Source organism: Rissa tridactyla, chromosome 3 (genome assembly GCF_028500815.1).
Source record: "Rissa tridactyla isolate bRisTri1 chromosome 3, bRisTri1.patW.cur.20221130, whole genome shotgun sequence".
Taxonomy (NCBI): Eukaryota; Metazoa; Chordata; class Aves; order Charadriiformes; family Laridae; genus Rissa; species Rissa tridactyla.
The window spans coordinates 95,355,026-95,370,961 of record NC_071468.1 but is presented as its reverse complement, the minus strand read 5'-3'; the positions used below and the strand labels follow the sequence as shown (position 1 = coordinate 95,370,961).

The following is a 15,936-nucleotide window of genomic DNA, read 5'->3' as shown; positions in this document are numbered from 1 at the left end:
AATACTAAAATAAACTATGTTCCTGGCAGAAACATATAACGAATAGATAAAATTTCTCATAATATGCTCTATTTTTATAAAACAAGAACAAAATACATGTAACAAAGTTATAAGAATTGTTTATATACTTCGCAAATATAAACACACAATGCTTTTGTGTGGAGAGACATGAGGCAAGCAAATGTACGTAGAAAGTCATGAAAAGAAAACCTGAAGAATGCATAAAAACGTGTCATCTTTGTAAACTGGCAGCTTTGCTCCCATGAGATTACTCCTTTTTCTTTTAGTCATCTTGGTATAATGATCTTGACTAAGGCCGGTTGAGGCTGGGCAACAGAAAAGAAAGGCTAAAGAGATATGGAGCTGTCAACATTGCATTCCAACCAGCTGTATTTATTCACATTATATTATATGGTATATATTATATTATATATTACATTACATTACATTACATTACATTATATTATATTATATGGCCTTTGTGGGGAAAGATCATTGCAAATATAACACAAACTGATTTGCATTGCCCTTAGTGTTCCAAAATGATCCTAGTTGTCCACCCTTTATAGTTCCTTGTCTGCTTCATTAGAACTTCGTGTTCTCCAATTTTGTTACCTCACTTTTTTTGCTCTGTTTACATAGTGTGTTTAGGTGCTTATATTAAATTCTTCCTATCTGAGATTTACTTCTACATCATAGATTTACTGAAGACTGTGAATGCATATGCTTCAGTATGTCAATTTTTTGAGTTAGCAAGAAGCTGAAGGTAAAGTTACAGCTATCTAACTTTCCTGTACTGACTAATTTTCTATTTCCGCCTATTCTTCATGTACATTACTGTGTCAAAATTGCAGTATATCACCCCTGTATCATATTATCCAGAAGAACTAAGCAGGACTGTTTAGTATACATAAATAAAATAAAATAAAATTAATTTAATTAAAATAAAATAAAATATAAACCAAATTGATTTCAGAAGAAAAGAAAGAATCCCATGAATGTGTGCTGTAATTACAGGATGTGTGGATATGGGTAGAAAAGTAGGGCCATTTAAAATGTATGGATATACATTTTTGAAATTTGAAATTTCCCGTGACTGAAATCTATGTATCATGTGCTAAACATAAGTGTGGAGCTTTTCTTTACTTTTCTGAAGCCTAATGAAGCTAGGTGGGCAAGCCACTGTCAGCTGCTTTCCCTGCAAGGACGTTACAGAAAGCCTTTGTGGAAATGGAATTGACAGACCAAGAATGAATTTTGGCTTAATGTCTAATGAAGGTGTGCCCTAATTCTTATTTACAGATTGCTAGATGAGAAATACTCATGATTAAAAGCTGTATTGAAAATGCTACCATTGTTAGTATAATATTTATGGAGTAAGTAGTAACAAAATAGTTTATACTGTTTAACACACTGTGCTAAGTTAAATGTTCAGATTTGGCATCATCATCCTTACCTAAAGTCATTTTGGTATTTTTCACACAAGTATTGAATTTCAGTATCAAACATAATTTCCATCTCATATTTTGTTCTAATCTGGACTTACATTTTAGCTAGTGGTCTTGCTTGCAGTCTAAAAGACCTTCAATAAAAAAAAAAAAGTAATAAGGGAATATTTCAAAGAAGGTATTCATATAATGAAATACTACAACCTTGGCACTGATATTAGAGAAAACATCTGGAACAAATCTGATTTAAAAAGGAATTTTATATTAGTCTTTTTTTCTTAAAAATTTCCATACTTTACCAACCAAAATTTGGAAAGCCAAAGTGTCTATCTGGACATGTTAAGGAGATTTGTATTTCTGAAATACTATATGTATTTCCCAAAGAAAATGTAGAAATAAGTCTTTTACTGTGGAGTTTCTAATACTACTTTCTATACATGAAAACAACTAATGCCATTTGACAAACAGAATATGAGATGCGAAACTTTTCCTTTTGCTGTTACCTATCTTGAGGTATTTTACATGTTGTAGATAAAGATAAGTGTATAGATATATTAAAGTTAAATTAAACACAACTTGACCCACCAGAAGATCTTAAAGTATTATGATTAAAAGTGGGTTTTCCCAGTATTCGGTATTAAGTCTGAGTCTTTTCAGTATTTAATAAACAGCCCCAGCTGACCAAAACAATTATTAGAGTGGTAATTAACTCTAAGGATGGGGCAGTCTTGCTGGATGACTTCAGTATCGTGGTGTTCTGTGCTTTGCTTTAATAACCAAGAGTAAAAATCTACACCTCCTGCTTGTAGATGTGCTCTGAGAATTTAGAGAGATTAATAAATAAATTAATTAGTTAATAGATTTAGAGAGATTAGCATGAATACGGGGGGAGCAGGCTTTAGGTATACAAATAGCAAGTCAGGGGGGCAGATAGAAAGTCAGATCTGGAGGACGTGAGGTATTTTTGCAACCACATGTAGTGCTGTGGAAAAGTGTACAGCTCAGCAGCTCTTATGTACCAAAGAAACCTGAAAATTTAAGAGGTAGCAGACAAAAGCCTCTGAGATGAAGTGTTTTTAGAAGGCAATAACAATAAAGAAGAAACTACTATCAATAGGTGGGAAAGTAAAGTTGAGGAATTAAAATATAAAATTAGGGTCCACAAGTTCACAGCAATCTATGTAGACTGCGTTGGCTGGGCAACAGTTTTCCAATGAAACAGTCACATGAATATGTGCACTGCATTTATCAAAAGGAAAGATTTCTAAATGACACTAATGAATCTCAAGCACTACTGCTGGGATAATTTTCTTCTAAAAGAAAAAAAAATATATAAGTAGAAGAAAATAGGCCTCCTCTTGTTCTTAAGGAAAAAAACACCCACCTCAATTTTAAAAAATATCTCTGTCTTTCTTTTTCCGAGGTCTATCTTCTATGTCAGATGCCGTATTTCTAAACCAATGTTCCCTTGTGTTTGTTGACTTATAGCAAACAGCGTGGAGTAGCTTTATATTTTGCCTTTCCTAACACCCCAGGGCCATAGCAGTGGCAGCTTCCTGTACAGTCAGATCTGCCTCCCTAACTTTAGTCATCTTGGTCCAAATGAGATTGTACTCATTCATGAGGGAGACAGCGTTCTCCTCCAGAGCTTGGGTGGTCTCGCTGTCTCTAGGTGAAGACCGCTGGATTCACCAAACTGTCTATAAGCAGGAGCACAAGCCCCTGTTCAAAATTTGCAGACTCAGTGGCTGAAGAAGAAACGGTCTTGTTATGGTTCTACAGTGACACGTACAGGTCTCCAGAACCTTGCTGTGCTGCCATCGATCAGGCTTCAAATAAAATATCTACCACTGGCTCTCTAACAAGCACCCCACAGGCCTCATCTGTCACTGGGTATTTATATCAAAGTGACCTTAGAGTGATGTACAAGCATTATATTGATGACCAAGGAAAATGTCCTACCGGGCTGTCAGTGGCCATAGAAGAGACTCCTTGAGGGCAACCTGGCGCTCAGCCATCAGCCTCTCCGTGCAGAGTGCTGCAGAAAGTCCCATAGCCTGGCAGGATCACAGGTCATCTCCCTGCTCGAGTCACCAAAGGAAGCAGGAACAGCAGAGACAAACATGCACTATTCTCCCCTTCCATTATAAAACCATTCCAAAAGCAGTATTCAGAGAGATCCCACTGGAAGGATTATGAAGATGCAGAGCTCCTGGTTAGGAGCAAAAACTGACGAGCTGGGTTTGTTGTTCTGCCCTGGACCAGGACAGGAAAAAAAATGACATATTTAATTTGATATGTTTTATTCTTTAATTAACATGTCTAGTGATCATGCTTTATAGCCTAATAGCTCTGCTTTCATGTGGGTTCAAAAACGCAGCTAATATGTCTGCTTTTAGTTCATTGCAGCAGTTTTGAACAGTAGGAGAATATTTATGAACTCCTACAAAGCTTACCATCAGCTCTAACTCCTTTTTCCTAATGAAAACTGCAGCTGACAAGCAGCATCATCAATAGATTGGACATGATAAAAATTCACAGCCATGAAGCAGTATGCCAACTCTAAAGCAGAATAAGATGACTGGTTTCAGGTACTCACTTTCCTCATGGCTCGATTTGTTCATCCTCAGCACATGCGGAAAATAGCCGCAATTTCTCCATCAGTGCGTAAGTATATGGAATAAGAAATATAAACAGATACATGGGTTTCAAAGATTCTTAAGTACTATTTCATATTTGGTGTGAATGTAGAAATGTTCATTTCTTAACAACCTTCTGGGGTGGGATGAACAGGTTTCAGAGTTGCTTATCATTTGCTTATTGCCTTTAACATTTTATCCCTGTATATGCTCAATGTAATTATGATTCTTGGATTACATCCCACATAATTATGATTCTTTTATTTCTTTTTCACTAGGTAAAGTTGCTATTATTTTTATTATGAAGAAGCTTAATGTAGGAAGTAATGATTTACTTCTAATGTAAATCCTAGTGCGCTTGAGTAGATGCAATTTTTGTTTTTTAATTTCTATTTTTCCAAATTCGTTCACTGGTATAATAATAATTTTTTGCTTCACGAGACAGACAGCAATATTTGGGGCTGAATTAAATGTTTAACTCAGAAAGGAATTTTGTTTTATTTTCAGTGATTTTTTTTAATTAGAATTCAAATTCAAAATGTAGTTATAATAAAACAAGAAAAAAAAAGCAGCTCTTTCAGCTTTTACAGAATGCTGTTCTTCTTGCTTTTGCCTTCCTTCTCTTTTGTCTGAAACTCTTAGTTCAGATTAATCAATGAGTCTGGCTTTGAAACAGCTTTTTTGTGAAATAATCTCTTCATATGAAAAATATCACCTACTGCCCACTGGAATGCACTGGTACAGCATTAGTACAGTCAGTTCTGAATTAGGCTTAATACGTTTACCTGTTCATTTGCTGCATATTGTTACAGTGAACCAATATAGAATCATAGAATGGTTCAGGTTAGAAGGGACTTTAAAGATCATCTAGTTCCAGCCCTCCTGCCGTGGACAGGGACACCTCCCTGTCACCTGCAACTGTTTGTGACATTTTTTTTCTAATAGAAATTATTTAGCTTAGAGATAATAGTAAATAAAATTATATATATATATAAAACATGCTAAAATTTTAGTTAAGCATAGCAGTTAAAAGACAGTACCTCTGCTTATATACCCTGAGGACACTCTGAATTCAGTTCAGATACAACCAATGAAAACAGAAGCCCTGATGATTAAATGATTCTCTGTCTTCCTCACCCCTATAGACTCCTCCTTCAGTGAGCAGAGCCAGACTGACCCTGATCAGACATGTATGCATATGTGATTTCTTTCCTTCTTTGTTTTCCTTTTTTTTTCTTTTTTCATTTTTTTGCTTGGCTGACATTCTTCTTTTGATATTATTTAGTTAAGAATCAGGACTCCTGTTTTTCCTGATGCCCTGAAGGCTGCAGCAGTCTCCCTTCTGCTACTCCAAATTCCGTGTCCTACAACTAACTTTGTAAGTTATTCTAGACATGGGAGAGGTTCTACTCATTGCAGAGGGCATGTGACGAACCAGAATAAACTCCCTCCCAACAATTTACACCTAGAGGTAGTGGTGTTTACACAGGCTTTTTATAACTTGGCCAGAAACTCTCCCTAGATCCTCAATTTTTAAGTTCTTTTATTTAGAAACCCTAAGCTGTGTTTTGACTGCCAGAGTTAGGAAGCTAAATGCCCACAGCAGCATTGCAACTCTCCAACTACTAGTCCCAATTCTAGATCTACAGGTAGTTTGTGGAACTGGTATGGGACTCACATTTTCTTCTACTGTAAATACCAGCTAAGGGACTTGTCTTCCCTCACACAAAGAGTTCTTGCTTGCTAGAGCTAGCAAGAATTACCTTATTCAACAATTTACACCTTATTTATATACTTCAAACAGCATCTTCTCTTCAGACTAATATTCATGTGCTTCTTGATTGCTACAGGCATTTGTCCAGAAGAGCACCAGTAGTCCAGTAATCACATATAATAATTTTTATCTCCACAAGTGCTTCACTATTTTTATTCAATTATCACTTTTTTAGCAAACTGATCAGGCCCTGCCACAGGCACGTGACAAAGGTAAAGTGCCTGACACTCCTCACTTCAGTTTAGTATGTACCCAGTGCATAGAACCATAACATTTCATGTCAATAATGATGATGGGCCTTGGGGTAATAAGAGAACAGCAGAGGGCAACAACAGCAGCAGACATTCTCCCAATGGGCTCTTTTTCTCCTAGATTAATGTACTGTCCTATTCTTAATATTGGGAATCATTTATTGTTATTACCTTTTAAAAGACTGCCACTTAAAGGCAAATCCAAGATGACCTTATCATGGATAAGGATTTAGAGAAATCGTACTTCAATTAGCTGTATTTGTTGCTGTAACCTAAAGGATTAAATTGTATGGATATACATAAGAATCCACATGGTCTAACAGAGCATAGAGAAAGAAGCTAGAAAATCATAACTTATTATTCTAGGTCTATCAGTCCTGTGTGCTGCTCACAACCACAAGAATTAATCTGGAGCCAATTCTGCTTACACAGCAGTTATACACACATTTAATTCCATTATTTCATGACTTTTGATTTACACTGGTGGAGGTGAAATTATTGTCAGTCGTAGGTGATGTTACTCTGATGTTCAGTATGAAAACTACAACATGAAGCAGAACAAGACTTGTCTATTCTTTTGATAGTGGGAAAGAATAATTTAAATGCAGCATATAAAGTAATGAAAATGATATACAAGTGCTAACTGTGATTACCAATATAGGGGGTTGTATGTTAGCATTAATGACTTTTTTTTGGACAGAATGTGTTACATAAAAAATTGCTTCTTCATGTCTTCTGGGAACTTGTAATGATTTTTTTAAAATATAAATTACATGGAAGTAAGAAATGGAACATCTGTTCTATGGCCTAAACTCTATACATGTGCTGTCATGTGGCACCAAGCCCTTTTCCCAGAGGTAGATCTTGTGCACCCAGACTATCCTTTTGAGATGTTTTACATATGTTAGCATGTGGGCATTTGTATAACCATGTCTTGCATCAATGGGTTCTGCAGTTATCCTGGGAAATAAACTGCTCTGACTGTAGATATAACTACCTCAGGGCTCCAGAGTCAGTTCTGGCACAGAGCACTCCAGTTCAGTCAGGCTTTGCAGACCCATTGCTGCAGCACTTTCAAAACCTTCATTAAAACTAATGGAACGTTACTTTTGAAACCTAGGATTCCTTGAATAGATTTTAGTGACGTTTGCTACTTATATATCAAGCAAATAATGATTTTCAAGAACCAGAGTGGTATTCTCATTTGCCAAAGGTTGTTTCTAAAATCATAAGGTTTTAGTTTTTAGAAGTACTTTATTTATCTCAGATGTGAATGAATACCAAATTGAAGTAACCTTTTTTTTAAAAAAAATAAATAGAAAAGATCAAACTTAAATATATCCTGGAAAATGTAAAATTTATTCCACAAGATCAGTACAGAATGAGTAGTCTCTGTATTAGGTCTAAAGGTAGGATTCTTTTTCTGTGGTCTTCTGTGAACTTGTACCTTGTGAGTTTCAACATTAGCTTTTCACGCTACTCTTGATGGCTAGATTGAAGCAAATATTACACGCTGTGTAATTTTTGTGGTCAATGTGGGCAACTTTTTTTTTCCTGAATTTTCTGTTTATAATCTCTTCTGTTTATTCAGTTTTTGATGTTAACTCTTAACCACTTAACTGAATGTGAAATATGTCTAATCTGTTCATTCTAGTAGTAGTGTCAGGGCCATGGTATTCTAAGTACTAAGCAAGGCAAGGTTTTAAGTGGCAGTAATAAAACACCTAGGAGCTTTGAAGTTTGATGCTTCTACTTCAGAGCTGAAAGCTTCTATACCCAAAATCTGCCTATTTGCCCCCAATACTTTAGCTATTCTTAAAAAAAATATATTATTTCCACCCACAAAGGCCGCCTCTGTTCCTCAATATTCACTGTTTTTTAGTTTCACCTTATAATGCATATTGGCTAGCTGTGACTAGACATACTGCTTTTATAGTTCTGATTCTGATTCCTGATTGGACAATCAACATCATATATACTATTAAGTCTCTAGTGAGCATAGTTTAATCTATTGATTCAGAATTTACTTACCATAAATATTCCATTATGCGTGCTTACAGTAGACTGTATTTGAAAACACTTCTTTCAGGTAACTAAATCGTTCAAATATTTTCAGAGAGCCAACACACAAGAGGCAAAAACATAATTTGAAGCAAATTCAATTTTTTTGTTTGAAAATATCTTTGTATAGAAGATATTTTTGTAGCTACTTTACTGAGCTCCCCAGTGAGACCATTCTTTTCCAGCCCTTTCTAGACAGCAGAGTAGAGGCAATGGGAGAGATTTATAGGATATTTGTGGGCAGATGTGCAAGTAGCTCTGGAGAGAATTCAAAAAAGGTTCATAGTTAGGAGCAGCATCCTGTGATTCCAGTCCTAAGCCTCTCTTCGAGAGCCATGATATACATCCCAGTTGAAGGCCGCCAGCTGTTAAGAGAAAGTCTGTTTGTACTACATAAAACACCTCTAACTGCAGAGTTCTCTGTGAAAGAGATACTAGTTCCTCTATGTCCATAAACAACAGGTAATTCTTAGAATGCATTTACATAACTTACAGTCAGAGTTCCCAGCTTAATGAGTATCACAGTCTCTACAGTTCTAAGTCCAGAACTAAACATCTTCACTGAAAAAATCCCTGCTTGCTATCTTCAGATATTAATATACGTTGACTATTGGCACCATTTCTTCAAATGAAGGGCCGTGATGAGCTAAGATAGATTTTAGGTAACCACATCACATATTGTGCTGACAAGCTGAAATGAGTTACATGAGGTATATCTTGTGCAGCCGTCAGGGAATAGATGTTTTCTAATGATCCTTATTATTGACATCTGTAGGGGAAGCTGCCACAATTCTCTATAGAGTACACCGACATTAATCATTCTGGAGGTCAAAAGGTATAGATGGTTGCAGTATATTTGCGGGAGATGCATGAGAATTTTGAAAGAAGTGATTCAAGTGTCTGACATCATGTAGGGATGTAGGAACAATGAGGGTACTAAAATCAGTTACATTGATGCCTGTTGATGAAAGACAGGCATGCCCTTCCACCTCTGAGGATGATACACTTCAGTAGTGTCATCCCCATCGTTCTCCCTAATATGAATATCAATGCCACTTGGACTAGATTGTGTTTTATATTGCTTTCTAATCTAATCAGAGAACTGGACCAGGAGGCACCTTGTCATGATTGAGTAGAAATCTCAGCTACAGAACAGCATTTTTAAAAGTTTTAAAAAATATGTATATTGGAAAAAAATCAAGTATACTAATGGCTCTCAGAGTATTTTGTAGACCTGCGGAGTGTCATTATCATAGTCTGACTAATTCTTTTCTGGATTCATTTTCTCAACCCAGTAAAGTGCTTTTGTGCCTGTATTAACAGTAGTACATTATGATCGGATAGATTATGCCCATCAAATATGTCTGCTTTTAGGTCCTTTTTTCTGCTGTATTTTTTCTATGTTGGCATTAGCTATTTGATCTGGTGTTGAGGAGAGGAATCTTGCACCTCTGCTGTTCCTTAATGCAGGCTTCAGGGTGAACTTCTGTAAGAGGTGGTTGACAAACTAGGCATTGCTTAGCTCAGATCTACAGTTGAACAGTTCATTTGCTTTTATAGAGGCATTGCATGGACAACACCTGTCAAATAAGGCAACCATGCAGTTTTTTCTGACACTATGAGCCATAGAGGTAGGAAGGATGTGTTAGCAGATGAGCTCAGATATTTTTTCTAAGTGTGGATTATGCAGCAAGAGTGAAGGGGAATACTGTTTTTTAGCCTCAGTGTGATATCTGTGTCCTTAAAACCATTAAACGAATTGCTGAGTCTGACCCTGAAATGAGAATCTCAGAGACCTAATGTCCTGGTTTGAGATACATTTAGTGGCTGTCCAGCCTAAACCGTGACATCTACAGAAGTATGCTTTTACTAAATCCAGTGAAAACATCTAGTGGGTTTTCAAGTAATCCTGAAAGATCTAGGTCCAAGTGATTTTCCTTGATAGTTTTAGGGTAAATCTCTTATGTGCTTTCCTACTTAAAATCCCGTGCATGTATTTCTGAAGGAAGGATTTAATTATTGTGAAAATCTGTTCTGAGATTTAGATTTTGAATCACTGATTTTCCTTTCATTTGTGTCATGTCTTCCCATTAAGGTAATTCTGTTGACTAGAGAAGATTTATGAGTCATATTTGTTAAGGCCATAGGTGTCACCATAAGAAATCAGACCTTTTAGGAGGTTCCAGGTCCATTTTGGAAGCCATTGCAGCACTGTACATGTCAAGGGGCTGTGCCATACACATAACTCCCAGGCTAAACTGGGTGGAATAGTATGTTTGAAATTGCGTGTGTGTGATTGTTAACCTGCCAGTGATGGTTAGCAAAAGCTACGTATCCTTGTGAAGAGGATATATGAACCTTTTAGCTCAAAGTAGGTCTATGCTTTTGAAAAAAAAGATCTTCTAGACCACATCCTCAGCTGACAGAATTTGGCCTGGCTAGGTGGAACCAGGTCAGGTTACGGCAGCCAAGGGTCTTGTCCTCCCTCTCCTCTCCTCTCCTCTCCTCTCCTCTCCTCTCCTCTCCTCTCCTCTCCTCTCCTCTCCTCTCCTCTCCTCTCCTCTCCTCTCCTCTCCTCTCCTCTGTACATAAAATTCAGCAGCTACCCATGATGTCTGCATATGAATAGCCAGCTTTGTGGTACCACCAATGAGAAAAATGTAGTGTGCAAAATTCACATGCAGTTTTTTATTTTTCTTTTGTAAAAACAGTTTAGGAGACTTAAACAAGGACAAGAAAATGCTCTAAAAAATGCATGCAATATCATTTAGCTTCACCTGGAAGCTTTACCATTTGGAAAAAAAAAACACATTCAGTTTAACTGTGCTTAGTGAGTAGAGTTTGCAGTACCTATTACTTAAAATGTTGATTCTTCTTCCTTCTCTTCATACAGCTTCAGAATCTTTCACAGACTTTAAACCTTCCTGTCATAAATTCATAGATAATTCATCTCCAATTTTAATGAATGCTGCTATCATTTAGAAAAGATTAGGCAACCATCTGCAGAAATGTCTGCCGTAGATAGTTGCAGGGCAAGGAAATAGTCTGGATGTCCTTGTAAATCCTGCTTTCTACAATTACCTTTCTAGTGTTTCTAGAACAGAAAAGAAAGAGAATGAAGTTATTGAATTCAAGAATAGCATGGAAAATTACAGTTTATCCTCAGTCAACTTCTCTTGAGTTGTAAATATATAGAGCAATAGAGAGGCACACACTAGCCTGTGTAATATCTAGGTAGCTTGCTGCAGTGTTCACTAAAAAGAGATGGTTTGTATAAAAATGCTACTATTCTGAAATAACTACTGCACTAGCTAAACATATCAATAATTCAATTAATTAAATATATGATAAAAGCAAAATGCTTAATGCAAAAGTATAATAGTATGAAATGTAAAAAAGCAATGAAGATACCAAAGTATTATTATGATACCATGATTTAAATTTTTAAAGGCTACACATGAATAAGTTATTATAGTAGAAACATTAAAATGATGAGAATACTACAAGAGAATACATTTAAAATTTTTCATTTAAAAAGCAAAAATAAATAAAAGTAATCCCCTGTGTTTTCATTCTTTAATGTGTTATTACATCCATGAATCTCTAGAGAGAACAATAGGGAAGATGAGAGAATAATATACTGCTGAATTTAGCGATTTTAATGTTAAACTCAATAATGTAAATTTCCTTTATCAGTTTTATTATTTTTATTTGAATACAAACATTTTGCGATACATTACTAGGGAAATATTTGAATGGGAAAAATGTGAACTACAGAGCATCTTCTGCATACTGACCATGATTATTATAAAATATGCCAGATTTAGTGGAGATATAAATGGGTAAAGCTGCAGTTTGGGCTTTCATTCACCCCTCCTTTTCTTCTTTGCTTAGTTATAATTCTGCAAAGCACACGTGAAAACACAGTACCTGCCATGGTGACATTTTACATTCATTTTGAACAGGTATGAGACACTTCACTACATTCACATGCTCAGTTTCTCCTGCCTAGGTGTAAAATGATGAGCAATTGAGCCCAGGAAGGCAAGTAATAGAGTTTCCACAGTTTCAACATTCTGTGCAGATGCAAAGTGAATAAATATTACATCTTTATGATATTCTTCACTGACCAAATCTGTAGCCAGGTTCATATCCCGCTGAAGATAATGTCTGGCCGAGGTAGCCACTGCAGAGATGCACAGAGAGACGGCAGATTGCATTGCCACAAGAAAGACCAGCTCATCAGGATTTGTGCTATAATTTATATTTTAATTCAGTAGTATTTCATTTCTTATATCATGAAAAATAGCAGCAATAGTACTAATCCAACATTATTTCCTAAGAGCAAATGGGTCTCCCTAGAGACAAACACAAACTAATTACCTATGTAGAATATGTTGACTGTTTAGAATACATAATTATTTTCCCTAATTTTCTGAAAGATGAAAGAGTGTATACGTGTATATATTAGTATATCTCTGTGGGTGAGGAAAAGGAAATCTTGTATCTAATTTCCTACAAATATTAACCTATCTTTTACTTGATAAAATGCAATTATTATAACCAAATTATTACCAAATTATTATAACAAAAAAATTACTTTGCTAGTAGAAATCCTATTGCCTTTCATATTTTCACTACTATAAAAATCCTCTCCATGTTTTGATGAGTAATAGGATATCTTTCTCACTGTGTTCATGAATACAGCTCAGTTCAGATCTTAATTCACTCTGGTAAAAGAAATTATTCCATTCATTTTGAAACTGGTGAAAGCTCTTCTATACTGTTTCAGACAGCCAAAAGAGGACTTTTTATGGGACCAGGATCTACATAGGAAGTAGGCAAAGACTGTTTTAAGAACATTTTCCACATTTGCTAAGAAGAGGTTCCCATGGAAATCTAATTCAGCTAATAGCTATGTTACTATTTTGGCAACTTGCCCACCTGGTGAGGAAATAACATTTTAAGGGGTTCCCATAGAAAGCCATAGCTTAGGTCTGTACTGTAGAGTGACGATATTCACTGATGCCCTGAAGCTCTGTGTCCTGTCAATGCAGCATTTGAGAACAAGTGCTTCCTTGTGGGGCCTGGGTGCCCTGCTACAGTGAAGCAGAGCTGGAGACAAGGAAGGGAGAGCTTCTGGGATTTTCTTGTCTTTTGTCATGGGGCTTACTGTAAGGGAAAACAACCTGCAGCTCGTGTTTTGTTTGGTTTGGGTGTTATGTTTGTTTTTTTTTAACTCGAGCCCTATAAAAGAAGAACTAAAAAAAAGCACACAAAACCTCCTCAGTCCTTTGAATGTAATGAAATTATTTCTTGTTTTTATATGGGAGATAATTCTATAGTGCAAAAGAAAGTCCCGGTTTCTCAATTCAACGCAAAATTGTGCTTCTAAATCAACACACATTCTGCCATCTAGTGACCAGAAGAAATTGTACTGACCAGCTGCCAATGTGATGAGAAACCCCGAGTACTGCCTCTGCTGCATATTGCACTAGTATCTTTGTGGGAGAAACTTTAGAACGGGCTATGATGACATTAAAAGTGCAGGAAACTTTTTCAAGCTCCGGGAAGTCTGCAATTAATCAGATCTATTGAAATCATTCAATAGCTCAGTCCAAAAATTAATTGAAACAAACTGGTTCTTTATATATTTCTATAGGCCTCTTTCTTCCTTTCCCCCTCTACATCCCCTTCTTCCCCTTCACCTGGGACTTACATCAGCATTTTGCATAATTTCTGGGAAAAACATTTGTGTGCTGGCACAGAGAGGATGCCATGCTACTGCACGTGAGATGGTTTGCATTAATGCACATTCTGGCTGCAAGGCCTTTAATATTCATTCCGCAGTCAAGAGTAATTGAAAACACTCATTTGACTATTTACAGTTCAGGAGGGGGTAGAATAGTATGAAGTACACTGCTGGAGTGCTGTGGGTGAGAGAAAAAAATGACAGTCACTTTGGGGAATCGATTGCCTCTTCTTGCTTTTAAGGTTCTGATCAGCCTTCAGGGAGCTGCTCACCATCCCACCTTCCAGGCCATTCAGTACAAGCTGAGGATGCTCAGCAGCACCCAGAGGTTGCTTTATATTTTACGTGCCCTAAAGGGGTAACCCTAAAGGTCTCAGAATCACTTCTTTTAGTTCAGCAGTTCATTCATGCAGTCCTCACCAAGTACTGTGCTGGAAAATACTTTTTTATTATGCCAGTGTGTTCCGTACCATTAATAGCACAATTCATAGTAGATGGTACACCTATAACCATATCAATACATTTACACTGTGAAAGTCCCATGAAATGTGACATAAAAATAACCATGAGACAAACCAACATGGTTTATAATGTCTTCTGATGACTAGGATACATATGTAACAGGCTTACAAATATTATTAAACAGCCTAGGCATAAAATCTGTTTGACATGACCTTAACTTTAATGATTATCCACTTGTTAAAAAGCAAAGACTAGCAATTGGTGAGTAGAAACTTGCAAAGACGGTATTTTTCTTCTGTATTGCTCAGTCTTCCTACTTTGCATTTTTGTACTGTTAACAGATGTTTTTTCTTCTTTGTTCCTACAGAGAGCACATGGCACCTCTCTTCTCTCCTAAAATCGTACACCTACATTGGCCGCAAGATTTTAGCTTCTCCTTTAAAAACTAAAAAGGTTACTCAATAGGAATAAAAATTCCCATAACATAACATAAAATTAAAGGTAAAGCCAATGGGACTACAGATAAGAGTTTTTGTAAATAATACTCAACTGTAAACTTTGGAATTTCAGAAAACGTTATTTTTTTATTTCAATCCTAGATGGAAGTGCTTCAGAGTTATATGTAAAATGAAATGATAAATCACATCCATGTTAAGATATATGCATTGCTAAAATACTTTCAAGCATTGATCCGTTGTGTACAGCTGAGGAGAGAAAGAATATGCATCCTATTGCAGGAAGCTATTGTACTTCCATAGCCACCAAAGGACCACTGATGGCAGGATAAATTCTTTTATCGGATAACTAAACCTCAGATTTTCTACCACAAATGTTTGGAATATGTTGTGATTGATCATAAGTCACGGTCTGGTTAAAATGATCCATTTAAGGTTCCCCATAATGCTATTTGTTATTTACATTTTGAGGTATTTCTTTATGAGTTTTATTCTCATGCAGGTAGATTATAGCATTAACAATGTAATAGAAAGTATTAAAACCCTTTCATGTTTCCAAACTTAGAGTCATGTTGGCAATTTCTGGATCAGGCCATGTATTTGTCTGCTGCTGAAAAGATTCATTGTCCCTCTTTATTTAATGAATCAAGTTGATTAATGTCAATGTTTGAGGTAAAAGATGAGAAGGGCTGTCCTGATCCACCCAAGGGAAAATGAGGACAGGAATCACCAAAAAATTCTGTACAGAAACTGATGTCTGCAAAAATACCTTCTTCTGGGTTAGAAAACTTCTTTTCAGCAGCAAGAACTAGGTAAGAAGAGTGAGAAAGAGAAAAATTCCTTTACTCAGAATCTCAATTCAAACATCCAATACTGTATCCCAGACATCATGTCTTGAATCATGCAGGACACCTCTACACCAGGCACTGTCTAGAGTAAAATGCTTCCTATCACTTTTCCCACACAAACGAGGTCCTTGAAACCACGGTGCCATTTGGTCATACTTTAGGCTGACTTGGGTTAAAACGCTTTCCCTGCCCAGAATACCTTTAAATACTTCTCCTTTATGAAGTATTGAGGGAAAAAAATGCATA

The 15,936-nt window shown here is 36.3% G+C and overlaps 1 protein-coding gene across 7 annotated transcripts in view; it reads left to right on the top strand.

Moving 5' to 3' along the window:
* ADGRB3 (adhesion G protein-coupled receptor B3) overlaps positions 1-15,936 on the top strand; it is a 466,080-nt gene that overhangs the window by 165,191 nt on the left and 284,953 nt on the right. The window contains exon 1 of one of the 7 annotated variants that reach the window (XM_054196750.1): positions 14,807-14,888. The exons of 5 other annotated variants lie outside the window; for them this stretch is intronic. The gene's annotated coding sequence lies outside the window, so the exon portion shown is untranslated. Of the gene's footprint in view, positions 1-14,806; positions 14,889-15,516; positions 15,655-15,936 lie in introns of those variants that run through there. One more of the 7 variants, XM_054196751.1, reaches the window with a different exon arrangement.